We start from the raw sequence: 5,639 nt of genomic DNA, 5'->3' as shown, positions 1-5,639 counted from the left end.
TCTCTCTCTCTCTCTCTCTCTCTCTCTCTCTCTATATATATATATATATATATATATATATATATATATATATATATATATAGAGAGAGAGAGAGAGAGAGAGAGAGAGAGAGAGACAAAAGTCTATACTGTGGGATGCACTGTGACATGCTACAGATTCCACAACAAAATTTTCTTTTCTTTGTTAAAAGGAGGTTGCAAGGGTAGAGAGTGGGCATGAGAAGAGGGAGAGCTAAGCAGGATTGGGGTGCATGATGTGAAATTCACAAGGAGTCAATATAAATTTTAAAAAAGAACTCCATCTAATGACAGGATCTAATTGATCTTTTTTTTTTTATTGTTCTGATAGAGCAGTCCAGTTAACAACAGACTGAGCACGGTTTTTAAGCATCCGTAAAATATATTCCAAAAAAAAGAAATGGAGTCATAAGTTATATGTCAAAACATTTAGAGGATTGAAACCATAGTATGCCATCCAACCACAAGGGAATCAAGCTAGAAATCAATAACAGAAAAATATACAAAATCTTGGAAACATGCATCAATAATAGACGTGTCAGACAAGTCTCAAGGGAAGATATGACACTTACTGGGCTGAAGAAAAAAAAATGAAAAAGCAACATAAAAGTTTCGGTACAGAGAGAAAGCAGTACTGCAAAAGAAATGTATAGTCTTACAAGCAGAAATGAGAAAAGAAGACATATATTAAATAAATAATCTAAATTCTTAAGACTCCAGAACATGAAGAGTAAAGCAAACCAAAACAAGCAGAGGGAAAGAAGCAAGTTTGTTTTTGGTTTGTTTGTTTTTCGAGACAGGATTTCTCCGGGTAGCCTTGGTTTTCCCGGACTCACTCTGTAGACCAGGCTGGCCTCAAACTCACAGAGATACATCTGCCTCTGCCTCCCTGTGTGCTGGGATTACAGGCATGCACCTCTGCAACAGATAGGAAAAACAGGTTTTTAAAATTACGTAAATGAGAGCAACAGAAATGGTTCCACTTTTATGAGTCAATTCTGCTCATAGAGATGATGGAGCTGGGTTTCCAGCACCCATACTGGGTGAGTCTTAATTGCCAAAACTTCACTTCCAGGGGATCCAACCCTGTTTTATGGCCTCCCCAGATTCTTACACACACACACACCCCTAAATAAAAATTTAAAAAAAAATTAACAATAACAATTATAAACTTGAAGCAACAGAAAAAAAAATCAACTTTAAGGCTTGCAAACCACAAAGACAGACATTACCAATTAGCAAGAATAAACAGGTGACCTTACAGGTCTTTCAGAAATATATATATATATATATATTTATATAAATATATATTTATATATATAATATATTTAATATAATATAAATATATATATATATTTAATCTAGAAAGTTAAAATCATGAACAGATTGTAAGATCTCTTCACACAAAGGAAAACTCATCCTTTGCCATTATTTCTTAGACTATTCCTTTATCTGTTCTTCTTTCAGTATGTTATATATACATAACAAACACATTCATGGACAAGGATATTTTTTATATAGAAAAGGCCAGTGAGATTCTTAACTCAGTGTCTCTGACAGAACTTTCGTAAGTCAAAACTTCATATGAATAAAATGTAGCCCATCTCCAAGTACCAGGTTGTTTTACAAATTCATCTTTGAGATGTAGCTAGAATTGACTTGGATTAATATACATGTATTAATATACATAATATACATACATTATATGTGTATTTATATTAATTTGTGTATATATATATCAATCTCAGATCCTTTAAAAATAGTTATGTATTTACCTAGGACCACTTGTGAATAATTAGGTGTATTGCTATGATATGTTAAGTAACTTTCATCTTGAAATAAATCTTATATAGGCCAACATAGAATTCAGGTCTCTTGCTCTATTGTTCTGTGTACATATCTGTGGATCAGCATGCTCTGGTTCAGTTGGAGAGATAAAAATAGCTCAAACCTTGTAATCTCATTATGACTCAGAGTTTAACAGTAAGAATATATGGAACAAGAAGGTTCCTTAATTGGGAATATAAAAATTTAGTTTCAATGACCTATTGCTACCGTAAACTGTTCGCTTCATTCTCCTCTGGAACACCAGGTAAGGCTGTCTGCACTGTGGGCCTAGCTCTGAGTGCACAACAAAATCATCTGGGAGATGAAATGTCGTCAGGATTGCATCGAGTAGCTCAAGAAAGCAGATTGTGCAAAAGCAATTTGTAGGCTTAGATTTTTCACCAAATTTACGTTATTTAGGGTTCTTAAGCATCTTTGCCTCCCTTTCAACCACCCTTAGGTAGGAGATTAGTAGGGAAAAGGGCTGTTAGTCCTCTTTTATCTACTTTCTGCTGATCAGGGTCATGGGTCGTTAGGAGATAACAGCAGTCCAGTCCAAGGGCCAACACGAAACAGCAACACAAAGTCAGTGAAAGCTGAAAGACTCAGTTGGATTGCCCAGAGAAGCTCTCTAGAATGTTTCTGTCTGTGAAGTCAAGCATCAAAGCACGAGATCAGCTCAGCGAAATTTATCCTAAAAACATTTATCCTAACAATTTATCCTCTGCCTGGGCTTGTATATATGCCCTCTCCTCAATGTCCACCCACGGATTTTCTCAGCTGGCCAAAGTCATGCCCCTTGTATGAGAGAGCAAAATATCATGTGCTCTCTGACAAGCCAGCCTGGGCAAAACATCACTAGCCCAGCTTGCAGCAAAACATCACAGGACAAAACTGAGTCCAGAAGTTTCCACTTCAGCAATTCTCCACTCTTTTCTTTCTTGTGTTTTAGGTAAGTTAATGCTAGCTTAACAAATTCAGCTCCCTATGTTTTCCAAATTCTAGAACTTTCAGTAAATCTTTAGAACTGAAAACATGGGAACAAATGTTGTTATAATTAGTCCTAAGAATTTAGTAAGTATATTTTCCCCCTGAGCATTGGATTTGTTGGATGCCTGATACTTGTTTAGGCATTCTTCAGTTTGTTTGTTCATCATCAAATAACTGCTGAACCCTTGTGATAGAACAGGCATGATCCTGTCACGAAGAGCAAAATAGGAACCAGACTAGAAATATCTTTTGTTTTCCTAAGATGTATACTCTAGTGCCGGGATTCAGAATGATCCAACTAAAATAAACACCTGTGAAAACGCACTTCAAGCAATGAAGGGCAGGTAAACCTGAAAGGTTTGTAATCCAAAGAGAAATCGTAGGAAATTGAAACAGAAACTAAAACATGTTAGGAGTACAGAGGAGGAGCACCTCTGTCCTGCTTCAAAAACAAACCATCAAGCCAAAACAAACAAACAAACAAACAAACACATGTTTACTAGTCCTTTAGCAGAAGGAAGCAACTGAAAAGAAGCTATTTGTGTCTTCTTGATGATTCTCTGCCCATTCCCTAAGATGGGCAATACTTTAGAAGATGCTAAGGACAAAGCGGTGTTGACCCTTCATCTGCCTTTTTATGCAGTGAGGAGCGTATTGGGTGTGAGTGCTGCTTTGCAGAGCCCTTGGAGTTACACTAGTCTGAAGTTCTGGATATGAACTAAGAAGTGACATTAGTAATCAGGACCAGTCCAGAGTCTGAAAACTAGTGGTCCAGGCAAAATAGGGCCTCTTACTTGTCCTTGTAAATCTAGGCTGATGGGAACACAGCCATCACAATTATTATAGTGACCATGGCTAATTTTATATTAACATAATAAAATAGAATAAATGAAACAGATAAAATGACTGTATAAGATTAAACGTTTTATTAACTAGTCCTTTACAGAAAAAGCTTGCTAACACCTAAGCCAGAGGAGCCATAATAGAAACTCAGAAGCTCAGTCAACTTGGGGACTATTATTAAATTACTCTGTTTTGTTGAATCTTATTTCAATCAAGATATTGGTTTTTTTTCTACAATGTTATCTATATACAGGATATTTTCAACTTATAGGTAAGTGTTCTTCCATCTTTTTTATGGGCTTAGAATTTGCATGTAAGCATCCTTTTTCTTTGTAATGTATTTATGAGATTTTTAATATGACTTAAACTTGAAAACGCTACCTCCTCTTAGCAAGCAATTTCAAGTACGAGCACAAAGACCAGTGCAGCTTTAAAGTTCCGGGCTAAGGACTAGCACACTTGATAGAGTGAGTAGCTGCTTAGCATGCATCAGCCCTGTGTTCTATCTCATAGGCTCTGTGTGGTAGCACATGGCCTTTCATCCCAGTGCCCAAGAGGCAGAAGCAGGAGTGACAGGTCATCCCTTGTTACTTCAGTGGGTTCTAAGCAAGGTGGGGCTGCATGGGAAGCAGATAAAAGAGAAAGAAAGAAAGAAAGAAAGAAAGAAAGAAAGAAAGAAAGAAAGAAAGAGAAAGAAGAAAGGGAGGGAAGGCCAGAGGGTAGGAGAAAAGTAGGGAGGGAGGAAAGAGAGAGAGAGGTTTGCAGTTTTTTTTAAATATTTTGTTGCACAGCAATTTCTATTAGTATATTTCTATATTTTTACAGTTAATATATTTTTCTAACTTTTTTAGTTTACTAAGAGAAGAGGTACTTTCATAAGTTAGATCTTGATTGCCTTCCAAAGACTCCAGTGTCCAAGGTTTGGTGTCCATCCTGCAGCACTCCTAGAAATGTGTGTGGAAAGCTCTAGGAGGCGCAGTCCAGCGGAACAGAATCAGTTCATTGCTTTATGAAAACTTTAAAATGGGTATCTGCTTGACCACGGAGGAAATCCTCTGAAACTGTGAGGCAAAACATTTCCTTCTTTTAAGCCGATGGCCTCGTGTATTTTGTCACAGAGATAGAAACCTCACTAACACAATTTCTTTCCTGGGTTGTGTTACCCATGATTTGAACTCCTCCAGCACTCAAACCCTTCTAAGCAGACACTCATTGCCACAAATTTATTATTGTTTCTATATTTAGTGTTTTTTTCTTGTCCCACATACACTTCTTAGCATGCAACATGTAACTTCTTGTTTTGTTCCTATGCTGTGCTTTGCATGCCTATGCAATCTCATTATTAAGTAGCCAGAAGAAAAGCCAGTCCTGTATAAGACACGGGAAAGGTTACAACCACAAGACAAGACAGTGCTTGTGATGCTTAAAATGCAGATTTAGAATAGCTGGTACTAATAGGCCAAGAGCTGACAGAGATACTGGAGAGGGCTGGTGGGGAAGAGGATCTGCCTTCTTCTTTTTGAGCTTGCTGTGGTAGAAACAATACATTAGCCCCTAACTCTCTCCTCTGTAGTTAGCTAAGCAGTTTAATATCATATGCAGGGAGGAATGTTCACCCTCTCATCATCATCATCATCAACATGTCTACTAGGTACCCAGTTACGATGAAAGCCAGGTATGCTTTCTAGACTGGTAGAGCCTTTACAGTTGGACCTGGCCAGTGGGCATCCCATATTAATCTACTTGCCTCATTTTTATTTCTGCACTTGCCACACATGTTCCTCATCATATGCTAGGAATATATGAACCAAATATCATAGTATAAAATAAATGCTCAACCATGCAAAGATGAATTAATGGTCTTGACTTCATGGTTTAGTTATTTTTAAAAGCCACCTTCCAGGTGATATAAACACACACACACACACACACACACACACACACACACACACACACACACA

This window comes from Psammomys obesus, unplaced genomic scaffold, assembly GCF_907164565.1.
Source record: "Psammomys obesus unplaced genomic scaffold, mPsaObe1.curated_primary_1811, whole genome shotgun sequence".
NCBI classification, from domain to species: domain Eukaryota; kingdom Metazoa; phylum Chordata; class Mammalia; order Rodentia; family Muridae; genus Psammomys; species Psammomys obesus.
The sequence above is the reverse complement of the archived record's forward strand: the minus strand, read 5'-3'. Positions refer to the sequence as shown.